Genomic DNA, 13,976 nt, shown 5'->3' with positions numbered 1-13,976 from the left:
AGGAAATCATCTGTGTTGCAAATAGAGAATATGTTAGGGAGGCTGGACTCAAATGAATCCAGGTTTTGATATCTTTCTCCTTCTGTTTTAGCAGACAAATAATCTGTTGCAACTTTGCTGCTTCTCTTCCATAGCTTGGCTCTGTTCCCGTGCACCATTTTGTTCTAGGGGATGCCTAAACTGATTCTTCAGCGTTAGCCAAAACAAATGAGGGGCTTGGCTCTTGGTCTGGTCGCAGCAGCTGCTGTGATTGAAGTTCTCTGCACCTAAGCAGTGGGGCAGCTTTCCGTTTGACAGATGAACACATTTTCATTACTAGAGAAACAGGAAGCATTGCATACTGGGCACAAAAAAAAAAAAAAAAAAAAAAAAAAAAAGGAAAGAAAAGAAAGAAAGAAATATTTGGGAAGTCGCTTTGTTCTTTCTTGTATCAATGGTGGTTATTGTTCAGCTGAAATGTTGGGGAGGAGGCTGACGGTGTGGGAGCCTAATACCCAAGCCTCAGGCTTCTCTTCCTCTCAGACTGTAACTGTGAGCTGACAGCTGTGTGGTTTCTTGACCTCAGGTTGCCTCAGCCAGAAAAATCCTTTGCAGATCTGCTCTGGGAGGCCGTTTCTGTTCATGCATGCAGCAAAGGGCACGGGGAGGCCAGGAGGTCTAGGGGAACCCACATACAAAGGAAAGGGAAAAAAACATTTGGCCGTTTCCATTTATTCAGTCATACAATGGATCTAAACAGTGACGCGGGTATTTGAAGGCCTTCGCCATACCTACCTGAGACTTCCATGGTGATAAGGGAGGTTGTGATGGACTTAACTGCAGGGAGATACAGGTTCGTCAGAGAACAGAGCAGATCTCTAGGAGGGAAACTTTGTGAGAGTCTTTCCTTCATAACTTTGGACGTGGATTCCTGTGATCAAAATGGTAGCCGTCGAAGGCACCCTTGGTTCCCAGGTTTTGTGTATTGAGTCCCTAGATAAACTTTAGTGCCATTCAGTGGTATAGCAAATCCACAAAGCAGAGGAAAACTGTAGGAAGGGGAAAAGGAGGAAGATGTTAAGAAAATATGTAAAATCTAAGGTGAGAAGTTGTAAATGATGAGGCAAAAATGTAGCATAGAGTACTGAGGGATGTCTTCAGAGAGGAGAGGAGTCTAGAGTCCTCACTGATGCATGATGACTGGACCCTCATTTACAATGACCACTTCACCAAGAACCTCCTGGCTACCTTGTCATCTGTGGAAAAAGTTGGATTGCCAGTCAAAGAAGCAAAAATATATTGGCCAACTACTATTTGTCGGAAACCGGGCTAGGTGTTCTGTGTAATGACCTAGCTAACATGGCACAAAATATAGGGATTAGATACTACGTTACAGATACAAAGAAGCTGAGACTCAGGCTGCCCAAGGTCACATGGTTAAATGACACAGTGAGACTTCTAACCCAGTTCAGTGTAACTCCAAAGCCATCTTGGAATTCTTCCTCTACGCACATCCCCCCCACCCCCCCCACCCCCCCGCCGCACTTTCTCTCCTAAATCCTTGGTAACTTGCAACATTCTTTCCTGCTTGACCTAGACAAAGTCACTGATCTGTCCACACGGGACTCCAGGCTGCTAACAACTGATGGGAGTTGGCACGCAAGACGCAATCTTGCGCCTTTACTGATGGGCCAGGTTGGGTGAGGAGAGGAATAATGTTCTGCTCTTGTATCTATTTACCAAAGATTTTCACTATAGCGGGCCATACATTGTCCTTATGTGTTCATTACGTTCATTAGTGGGTTTCCTGAGGACTCACTAGGACTGTCTCTTTGTCACTTTTGCATCCTTGTCATATGATCTGTGTGATGCTTATTCTCTGGTCTTCAGGCTAAGGACTCAGACTTGCTCATCCAAAATATCAACCCTCTTCCTATCCAGTATTCCATGTTCATAAAAGCGTATGATGAGGGCTTTTTGGAGGTGGTGACCATAATTCCAGAAAGGTGATGGGGCTTGGTCAAAGTTCTGCAGTAAGCAAGTCACAAAACCAAGCAAAAATCCAATTTTTCTGTTTCCCTTGGTCTCTTACAAACCAAGATTATAAAATTCACATCTCAGAGAGCTCTAGCTTCCATTTAAAGCTTCCTAGGATTCCTTAAGTTTTTTTGCAGAAACCAATTAAGGTTTAATTGTTTTTATAAAAGTGCTACATCTAAAACAAGCTTCTTTCTGCAGCTTAGTTTAGTTTCCTTCTCTTTTCTTATCTCTAAATTACTTTTATTTTTGCTCTCACAAATGAATTCGTTTCCAAGTACAACCAGGGGCATTTTGTGAGGGAAAAAAAATGTGTAAATGTCGCCTCTTATAAGCAGAAAAATTATGTGTATGAATTTCTGACCTTCTCAGACTCCGTTTCATTAGTGGTGTGAGATATCAGTACCCAACTCACAGGATTGTTAGGGAAATTAAATTAATTATTCTATATAAAGCATCTAACAGAATGCTGGACACATAACAGGTATTTAGCAAATGTTAGCTTTTATTATTGTTAATACTGACATGACTTCTTTTCTAAGGAATGACATGAAAAGGATAAAGAAAGGTACTAACACCATAACTTCTGACCCTCGCTACATAATATTATTTTTGTACCCTTAATTTCCTTTTATCACTGATTACTGATTACAGAATAGTTTTGATCAGTTTGTCGATCATTTGATCTATCTATCTATCTATCTATCTATCATCTATCTAAATATCTATCTATCTATCTATCATCTATCTATCATCAGGCAAGTCAAGGTTAAGTATTATGCTGGCCATACCCACAAGTTTTTCCTAGGAAACCACCTGGCACACAGCAATTCTTGAGGGATTAGAGGCGCATCCCTGGACAGCCATATTCTCAACTAAGAGTATTTCATCCACCTTTACCAAGTCAGGCCAGAGTGAACAACTGATTCGAGACTAACCAATCCTTAGGCTAGCCAGTTGCCGTGAAATCTCTAAATCTCTACGCGGTAATAAGCTAAGCTAATAAGATCCTCTCAACTCTGCACTTGGTCTTGGGAACTATGGAGAAGATTAGGCTATTAGCAGTAAGAGCTGAATTCTTAAAGGAGAGGCAGAGAGAGATCATGGAGTAGGGAGCTGTGACAAACAGAAGCTAAAATTTAGTGGAAACCATGAGGCTGCACTTGTCCGTGCCTGCAATCTCTCCATGGCCCCCAGTTAAAAATTCCATGCACCTGTGTCCTCCCCATCCCGACTCTGAGGCTCCTCTTGGGGGGCTCTGAATATTCAGCCACTTTTCTCATGCTACGTCGTGGTTGGCGGAGCTCAAAGCTGCCCTCAGACCCATCTGTCAGTCTCCTTCCACAGTTGCTACTTGGTCACTCAAATGCCAGTATTGGACCTGGAATTTGTCTAGCAGGCCAACTACATAGGGCAAATTAGAAAATGGTACATTCTATTTTGGAATCCTTGCAGCTTGTCTGGTATGTCCATCAGGGCTTCCATTATCCCTTTCATCTCCAACCCCAGCTGAGACATGGGCCATTTCTCAGGGGCTGTAAAGCATCCCTGTTAATCTACCCTTTCTCCGTTCTTTGATCAAGCTCTGCTCTCATTTAAGTGAATTCTAGCACTATCACAGTCTTCCTCACTCTGGCGTATGCTATTTATACCGTGACGTTTTCTTTGTTAGCAATCACCCTTGAGTTTGCAACATTTGTTTATAACTAATCCAAGTTCACTTTCAAATATTACTATACCCCTCCATGGGTAGTTCAAATGCCTCATAACAGAGTATTCCCAATTGTTCCCTCCTGTCCTTCATAGCCTTGCTGTCGTCTGTAAGAAAAAGAGGTATGCCTGGGTGGCTCAGTCAGTTGAGCATCTAATGCTTGATTTCAGCTCAGGTCATGATCCCAGGGTCGTGGGATCAAGCCCTGAGTTGGTCTCCATGCTGTTCACGGAGCCTGCTTAGGATTCTCTCTCTCTCTCCCTCTGCCCCTCCCCCACTCCCATTTGTGCTCTCTCTCTCTCTCTCTCTCAAATTAAAAAGTTATTTAAAAAAGAATAAGAAAAGGAAGAGATTTTATTTTACTTTCATATGTTCTTTTCCTAATGCTCTTGTCTTCTTTGTGTAGATCCAAGCTTCTAACTTCTACCATTGTTTCCTCTCTCTGAAGAATTTATTTTAGCATTTCTGACAACTGGCAACAAATACCATGAATTTTTGTTTGTCTGAAGAAGCATTTCTCCTTTGTTTTTAAAGAATGATTTCACTGGATACAGAATTCTAGTTTGTGGGTACTTTTCTTTTAAATATTTCACTTGGGGCACGTAGGTGGCTCAATCAGTGGAGCATCCGACTTCCGCTCAGGTCATGATCTCTTGGTTTGTGAGTTCGAGCCCCCGCTTCGGACTTACTGCTATCACCCCGACAGCTCAGAGCCCACTTCGGATCCTTTGTCCCCCTCTTTCTCTCTGCTCCTCCCCCCACTCGTGCTCTCTCTCTCTCTCAAAAAATAAAGAAAAATATTAAAAGAAAGAAAGAAAGAAAGAAAGAAAGAAAGAAAGAAAGAAAGAGAAAGAAATATTTCACTCACTTCCTGCTTGCATGATTTGTGGAGAGAAGTCTGATTTAATTCTTATCCTGATTCCTCTATAACTAACGTGTTTTTTCCACCTTTGACTTCCTTTGAGATTTTCTCTTGGCCTTTGAGTTTTTTGCAGTTTGAACATGATGTGCCTGGCTATAGATTTTTTTTTGGTACTTGCCATGGTTGGTGGTCTTGAACTTCCTAGATATGTGGTTTGGTGCCTATTGTTTATTTTAGAAACTTCTTGGATAGTATACTTCAAATATTTCTTCTGTTCCTTTCTTTCTTCTCCTTCTGATATTCTCATTCCACTTACGTTACACCCTTTGTAATTGTTCCACAAATCTCGGGTATTTTTGTTCCATTTTTTTTCATTGTCTTTTCTTTTTCACGTTGTAGTTTTTGAGGTATTGCCATATCTTGAAATTCACTGATTCTTTCCTTGGCAATGCTGATGAACCTATCAAAGGCATCCTTCATTTCTGCCACAGTGTTTTTATTTTCTAGCATTTTCCCTTTGATTCTTTCTTAGAGTTCCTATCTGTGTTTACATTACCCACTTGTTCTTGCAATACTATGTTTTGAATCTTCTAGGCCTTGGCTCTGCCACATATAAAGCCAAAGGAGCCAAACAATTCATTTTCTATTTCAAATACAGTAAAACCTTGGATTGCGAGTAACCTGTTCTGCGAGTGTCCCACAAGACGAGCAAACATTTCAAATAAATTTTAACTTGATAAACGAGCGATGTCTTGTAATATGAGTAGTATGAGACACTGAATGTCACATGATCACAACTGAGCCAATGGTTCTCTCTCTTCTCCTATCTCTCTCTCTCTCTCTCTGCGGGACTGTGGGTGATCGTCTCCCATGCTCGGATGCTCAGTCTCAGACCGAGGTGTTTGGCAAAAATCAGTGATTTTTCAGAGCGTTGGAAAAATACCGGCACTAATGTGTGTTTTGTCACTTCAAAGCATCTATGGACGGTCCTTTGCTTTTCTTCATTCTAGGTCAGGCTGCCTGCAGATATAGACTCTTTCCTCTACTGTCTTATTGCCAGTTACATTAAATACAGTTTATGACAAGAGTTTATTAATGCTGTACTGTAGTCAACATCCATGTGAGCATATACAACGGTCCTGTGCAGAAAAAGATTCCGTTGAGCCAATAGATAGCAGTGATTCCGTTAGTGGTAGTGAAAGTCGTCCTACACTAAACCCTCCCCTCTCTTGTCTCCCTCACACCAGTCATGAAGGTTTTCAAAGGTGAGTGCAGGTTAATTTGTTTGTTTTTCTTTATATCTTGCATTTCTTTACTATTTTTCATTATATTACAGTACCATAATCGTTTTTATATGAATATTTTGAGGTTGTGGAACAAATCATCTGAGTTTCCATGATCTCTTATGGGGAAGTTTGCTTTGATATACAAGTGCTTTGAATGACATGCATGTTTCTGGATCACAAACCAAGGTTTGGTTCTTGCAGTAGAAGGAATGGCTTTGAAGACTGCTTTTTTCTGCTTTACATCTCCCCAAATCTATGTAAGAAGTCAAAAGTAAAGAATTTAACTCATTGTTTGGTATCAGCCCTACCTTCAGGGTAGCATTATTATAATGCAAGTTCTTGATGCTGCTTGAATCATTAGAGGGTGGGAAAGAGGAGGTAAACAGACTTCCAAATTAAAGGTTCCTCCTACTACATTTTGCGCTTGAGGGGGTTGTAAAACCCGGAACACTGAGCTCACACTACACTGACGCAACTGAGACACAAGCTAGCCCTGACCAACACTGCAAAGATGAGACCAAAGAAGCCAGCACCAGACGTTACAGCACAGCTCATTTACCCATGTTTTTGGCCAATCAATTGGCACTCTGGCGGTCATAATAAGTAGAAAGAAACCCAGATATACCTTATTTCTCTCCAAAGGAAAAAATAAAAAACACAGAGAAATTTCATATTGTACTTGGGATTGAGCAAAACTAATTGATCAGACAGCTAATCAAGAACTCCTCAGGGAAAAATCAATATAGAGCAAAATGATGCGGTCTGTAATTCTGTATGCAATTCCCTCTAGAACGTTGATTGCGTAACATCAGTGTCATCTATTCGAGATGGGAATGTTACCAACTATAATGCTTCTGTTGATATTTCAAAAAGATTCTAATCTCATTTCAGTAATAGCTTCTGTCATTCCCAGTGACACATATGCCATAACACTCTTGGTTAAATTGACAGAAATATTAATGTGCTCAGATTTTATATTCTTCGGACCACTGTATGTCTCTTTCTTGGTATTCAATTACCTTTGCTTTAGACACAGTACCAGAGACCGGCTGCCCAATCCCAGTGCGTTAGGGATTATTCATGAGAGACTTCTGTCTTCTCATCTCTATGCGGGTTTGGATTTCTCCCACAGAAAACCTTCCTACAGCTATATGAATTTTCTTCTTTAACTTTTATACTTTCCCTTCTTCTATAACTCAGATGAGCTTGTTATATGACTTGTTCCTCGTCTTCATTTGATTCCCTCGGAATTATTGCCTTTCAGCGTTGAAGTGGATTTATGGCCCACGCCGCAATCTGATGTTTGAAACTGTTCTACACCTGCTCTGCCAAATTCCTCTTCTATCTTTACATTCATTGCCTTCCAATACCAATTCTATCTTTGCTATTGCTATTGCATAGATCCTCTCTGAGCAGATTTTTGGCAATGTAGTTTTCACCTCATACTCCAGTTTTGCACTTGAGTATCAGTGACTATACTCCAAATCTTTCTTCTACTCCATGACCCTTCAGATATTTAAAATAGCTACCAGGAGCATGTATTTCTCTGGACTAAATATCCCTAGTTCCTCCTATCATTCACCATAGAATATAATTGGGACTTTCCTTCCCATCTAGTTGGTGACTCATTATGTGTTTGAGTTACGCATCTAACAACATTTTGGAAGGAATGTTAGGCAACTTTTCTACTTTGGCATCAGAATTTCAACTGGAATGATTAAGAGTATGTGACCGTCTTTAACACTGTTAAAATTTAAATGGGGCTTTAGAAAAGTGCAAACAAAGGGGCGCCTGGGTGGCGCAGTTGGTTAAGCATCCGACTTCAGCCAGGTCACGATCTCGCGGTCCGTGAGTTTGAGCCCCGCGTCAGGCTCTGGGCTGATGGCTCGGAGCCTGGAGCCTGTTTCCGATTCTGTGTCTCCCTCTCTCTCTGCCCTTCCCCCGTTCATGCTCTGTCTCTCTCTGTCCCACAAATAAATAAAAACGTTGAAAAAAAAATTAAAAAAAAAAAAGAAAAGTGCAAACAAAAACAAAAAAGAAAGAGGTTAATACGATTCACTAATTCATACAATAGGTTAAAAAGTCATATGATTTTCTATAAATTTGATAGTGAACATTTTTAGATGTCATAAAGCAGTGATATTCAGTACCAAGCTCAGTGTCTGGAACTTGGTCCATATTCAGTAAATATTTGCTAAATAAATAGTAGACATCTTGATATGCATTTTGAATTCCCTTCCACTAAATACTGGTACAAAGGTATGGGAATGCTGTGGGAGGCTTGGAGAATTGTCTAGGACATTCCATGATGGTTTCAGAATGTCTTTAGTAGAGATTGGGTGAGGAGTGGGCAATCACGTTAGAAAGAGGAGCTAGAATATTTGGTTTAAAATTATAACTACGTAGTAAATAGCATTTTTGCTTCCACTGTACATGACAGATCAGGTAACGTAACAAGGTTCTCCAAAGAGACTTTTAGCCACCCTTCCCCCAAGACTAAGAAATTGCCCATTGTCCATAGTAAAGATTATTATTTTTGTTTAGTTTTGTTTACTCACCTTTGGAAGGCGATGGAGCTTCTGGGAAGGTAAAAACCATTCTTCCACCAAGACAGGTGTCTTGGAGACCCCATGACTCAGATTCCTCATATGCTAACTGGTTTTGTCCTAGATGATCTGCATTGGGTCTACACTGTCACTGGTTATGAAAAAGTATATACAAAAAAAAAAAACGATTAGACTCTGTCATGTGAGTGCTTAACATTTACTTGAAATAGCAAGACTTCGTAGTGGTTGTTGAGAAATATTTATGTGCAGTGTCTGCTACCTGTTCCTTTTCCTTCTGGCAATGATTTGTTCTCCCTAAGTTCTTCTGCGTTTTCTTTGAATTTTCTTGTTTCCTTGTCTCTTCGTCCCTCCCTCAGATGCCTCTCTGGTCTCTCTGTGTTGTTTCCAGAAGGAAAACATATCCTGCTCGTGTTAGTCCAGAATTGGTCATTTTCAAGCCAAAAAAGGTGCTCCCATCAGAGTAACATTTATACCAAAACACTTTCAAACATTCCTCCTGGCTACAGCTGTTCGAGATTTTATTCTCTGATCATCCCAGGCCCATTAATCCTAAAAGTACACATGTGACGCTTTCAAAGTGTGGCATCTGGGATGGGATCCAATACCACAGGTGAGATCTGATCCTAGCTTTCTCCTAGCTTGAAAGGCACGGGTATTCCATTTGGGGGGGTATACTGGACACGAGCTGATGACAGTTTGCCTTTATTTAGTATCCCATGTAAAGAGAACATTACGTCAGCCTTGGGGGATCAATAGACTTATAGACAGCCTAGGAGAAGGCAGAGAATTTTTCCTCAAAAACCAAGGCCGTGCAAGGCAGCAGAGCTAAAAACCAAGCTACCATTGCTGCTAGCCATAACATCATCACCTGGTAAGTTCACACCTACTGGTGTTTGAGCAGCCTTCAGAATGAGAGATTTAGGCTCATAAAGATATGACATGCCACGGTACTTATTTGGTGCATTTCATACAGACACCTCTTTGGGGGTGGGTTGGGACACAGGAACATTTGGTCAGTGCCTGTCACGTGCCAACACCCCCTCCCCGAATTTTCAGAACATCCCTTTAAACTTAGATTGTTATTTCTGCCCTATGGATGGGGAAACTGAGTCTCAAAGAAACGTTAAGCAGCATGCATTTCAATAACTGGCAGGTCGAGATCATAACTCAAGTACTTGACTCCAAAGCCCAAGCTCTTTCCACTACACCATTCTCCCTCGGGGTGTGCCCGTGGGCAAAGTGAAGATTATGCTCTAGACAGAACACGAGCAAACATGTGAAAGAGAAAAACCCAGCATGTAAGAAAAGTAACCTACAACTGAAACAGTTCATAATCTTACAACGATTCTAAATGGAAATGTATTAGGTCTAACCGTATCGTTACTTGGTCATGTTAGGTCTATAAAATTATTTTAGGTGTACATGTTTTCATGTTAGGAATTTGTCACCCTGCCCCGTTGTCCTTTGGTATACCGTACCTGCTCCGCGTAAACTGCGTAATCTTCCATGAACTCTTGGGGACATCACAGGCAGTCTGGTAGTATAACGCATGCAAATTCTTTTCACCATTCTTTTTGCCCTAAAAATTCTTATTTCTTGTCCTGAAGGGGAGGATTTCCTTTCCCCTTTTCAGTGTTGACACGTTGCTGAGACGGAGTCCTTTTTTCTTTTTTTAATGTTTACTTATTTATTTTGAGAGAGAGAAAGTGCGTGTGTGTGCCAGTGTGTGAGCAGCGGAGGGGCAGAGAGAGAGAGGGAGAGAGAGAATCTGACGGTGCAGAGCCTGACATGGCGCTCAGGCCCAAGATCCATGAGATCACGACGTGAGCCGAAATCAAGAGTCAGACGTTTAACCGACTGAGCCACCCAGGTGCCCCAAGGCAGAGTCCTTTCAAAGCAGATAGAAAGTTTTGATGCTAGATATCTATAAATACACAAGGAATCACAGACATCAGAGCAAAAAGGGGACGCTTACTGGAACTTGCTCAAGCATCCCATTTTTATCAATAAAGAAATTAAGACCCAGAAAGGCCTAGAAATAGAATGCAATCGTAATACTTCCCCTATGGAGGGTGACTGTGTCGTTCATTTTCCAGCTTACAAAACTTTTGAGAGTGAAAGAAGTTTTGCCTGGATGGGATGCCAGGGACCGGGTACTGGGACTGTCCAGACAGATCTGGGATCAGGAAGCCAGGGACTGGGTACTGAGACTGTCCCCGATGGATCAGGATTTACAGTTGATCCTGAACAATACGAGCGTGGGAACCGCAGTCTGCTTATATGCAGATATTTATTGATGCATACAGTACGGTATTGTAAATGTATTTTCTCTTACTTATGATGTTTTAAAAAATATTTTCTTCTAGCTTGCTTTATTGTGAGAATACAGTATAAAATACAAATAACGTACAAAATATGTGTTAGTCGACTCTTTATTAGGAAGCCTTCTGTTCAATAGTAGGCTATTAGGAGTTAAGTTTGGGGGGAGTCAACACTTGATTTTTTTTTAATTTTTAATTTTTAATTTTTATTTATTTTTGAGAGAGAGAGAGACATAGTGCAAGCGGGGGAGAGGCAGAGAGAGAGGGAGACATAGAATCCAAAGCAGGCTCCAGGCTCTGAGCTGTCAGCACAGAGCCCAACGTGGGGCTCAAACCCACAAACTGTGAGATCATGACCTGAGCTGAAGTTGGATACTCAACCTACTGAGCCACCCATGAGCGCCCCCTTTTTTTTTAATGTTTAGTTTTGAGAGAGACAGAGAGAGAGAGAGAGAGAGAGAAACAGAGCGTGAGTGGGGGAGGAGCAAAGAGAGAGGGAGACACAGAATCCAAAGCAGGCTCCAAGCTTTGAGCTGTCAGCACAGAGCCAGATGCAGGGCTGGAACTCGTGAACCGCGAGATCATGACCTGAGCCGAAGTCGGACACTTAACGGAATGAGCCACCCAGGCACCCCTGGGGGAGTCAACACTCGTACATGGAGTTTTGACTGCTTTGGGAGTCAGTACCCCTCCCCCCACTGTTGTTCAGGGGTCAACGGTATAGTTATTCTAACCTCTTTGAACTTGTATAATAATGAAGTGAGATGACACGTGAGAGCTCCTGAATTAAAGCCTGGATTAACTAAACAAACTTTAGTTAAGTCTGAACCTGTGGTAAAGTTGCCCAGGAAAATAGTGGAAGGATTGTGAACGAGACACAGGCTCTCTAACTTCTATGGCTAAGGGTCAACAGTACCAACAGAAACAAACAAAACTGTAAAATGACAATTAACCATCAGGGTTTATTTTCGTTCGTTTTAATTTGGGTTTTTGTTTTGTATCTCACATAGACTTCCTGTCATTTCTTCCCCCATTTTATACATTTTATAGCTTGACCAAACTGTCCAATGACTTGAAGATAGAAACACATCCCCCAGACAGCTGTGCAGACAAATAAATCCCACCAGAAGGAAGGAAGGAAAGGATAAAGGAAGGAAGGGAGAGAAGGAGGCGTTAGGAAGAAAGATGGGAGAACAACTGTTTCCTAAGATACAAGGTTCTGGAAACACTGCCCTGACAAGATGCTACACATTTTCAATGGACCCATTTTGTTTTGTTTTGTTTTGTTTTGAAGATTTTGTTTTATTTTTTTTTAATTTTTAAAAAGTTTTAAATTAAAAACAATTTTTTTAATGTTTGTGTATTTTTGAAGGACAGAGAGACAGAGCACGAGTGGGGGGAGGGGCGGTGAGAGAGGGAGACACAGAATTCGAATCTGAGCTGTCAGCACAGAGCCCGATGTGGGGTTTGAACCCGCAAGCTGTGAGATCATGACCTGAGCTGAAGTCAGACGCTCAATCGACTGAGTCACCCAGGCGCCCCAAGATTTTATTTTATTTTTAAGTTTATTTATATTGAGAGAAAGAGAGAGAGAGAGAGAGAGAGAGCACGCGCATGAGTGGGGGAGGGGCAGAGAGAGAAGGAGAGAGAGAATCCCAAGCAGGCTCTGGGCTGACAGCACAGACATGGGGCTTGCACTCACGAACTATGAGCTGAGCTGAAACCATGACCTGAGCTGAAACCAAGAGTCGGATGGTTAACCCACTGAGCCACCCAGGCGCCCCTCAGTGGAACCGTTTTAAAAGGAAACTAGGTTGAGTACCGTTTGGGATCTTAGAAGCAACAGGTTGACTGATTATAAAATGAGGTAATTCCCCAGGCTACTACCATTTCACTGCGTGAGAGCTGTCCCTATGTCTGTTGCCATCGGATATTTATTTAGTGCGTTCTGCTTTCAGAGCCCTCCAACTCACCCTTTCTCCGCTTTTGCCATACGAATAACTGCAATTCATCCCTTAATTTTTGGCTAACCGCAGAGGGAATGATCCAGTATTGCTCTCTCGTGTTAAGTTACGAGCACCCAAGGGTAGTCAAGCGGTCCTCTCCACACAAATGCCTTTTCTAGGTTACGCCTCTTAGAAGCTCCAAGTTTTACAAGTTTTGATTCTGTCTTCAAAGAGACCTAGAAGTATTCTCTTCTCTGTTTCCGAATCCAAGACGTTGGCTCTCTTCAAGACATTTTTGGTTGAAATCTTATCCCCGGAAAAGAGCACATGAACCAATTCTACTTGCCATTTGTCCGATGGCAAGAAGGAGATGAAATGTCAAATGTTATGGAGACTGTGACGTCTGGTCCTTACCCTGTTTTGACCTTTTCGCTATTCTCTGTTCTGACCGACCGGCCGTCGCCACCCCGTCCTGCAGGTTGGCTGTGTTCTAAGGGCTGGAAGAGCAGAATTGCCAGCTAATGCACATACCAACTATTGAAAAGGTCAAAACCAGCGGATCTCCAGCTTCAGTTGAACCGCCCCCAGTGTATGCAAGTCAACTTACACAGGAACTGGCGCCATTTTAGAAACGTCCTGTTCCGCCCAGTTTTAGTGCAATTTTAGAAAAATACAGAAGTTGAATAATACTGATTATCTGACACTACAAAACTCATTTGGGAAAAACGACCATCCACTGCCTAATTAGATTATAAAACTCACAGAGGGCTATGACTATGTCTAATTTGTACTCAACTAAATTTTTCCTTTAAAAATTTTTTTTAATTGATTTGTTTATTTTGAGAGAGACAGCATGAGTAGAGGATGGGCAGAAAGAGATACGGAGAGAGAGAATCCCAAGCAGATTCCATGATGTCAGGGCAGAGCCCAATGCGGGGCTTGAACTCATGAAACCATGAGATCATGACCTAAGCTGAAATCAAGAGTCGTACATTTAACCGACTGAACCACCCAGGTGTCCCGCAAATGAAAATTTTTCAAGTAAAACTCTAGGATTTTTTTTCAAGTAAGAATTTTCCAGTAAGGTTCCCCTGAAAATGACTGATTTTTCCTATCTTAAGCTTGAGAATTTTATTCCTAAATCAAGTTTTATTTTCCTTCTGTCTTTGAATTAGATCTTAGTCTTTATGATGGTACATTTTTTCCTCCATGCAACCACGAACAACGCTAGAAAGTGAGCAGTTAAAATGAAAATATCTTATATTTC

This window comes from Felis catus, chromosome D1, assembly GCF_018350175.1.
Source record: "Felis catus isolate Fca126 chromosome D1, F.catus_Fca126_mat1.0, whole genome shotgun sequence".
Classification (NCBI taxonomy): Eukaryota; Metazoa; Chordata; class Mammalia; order Carnivora; family Felidae; genus Felis; species Felis catus.
Note: the sequence above shows the minus strand (reverse complement) of the source record.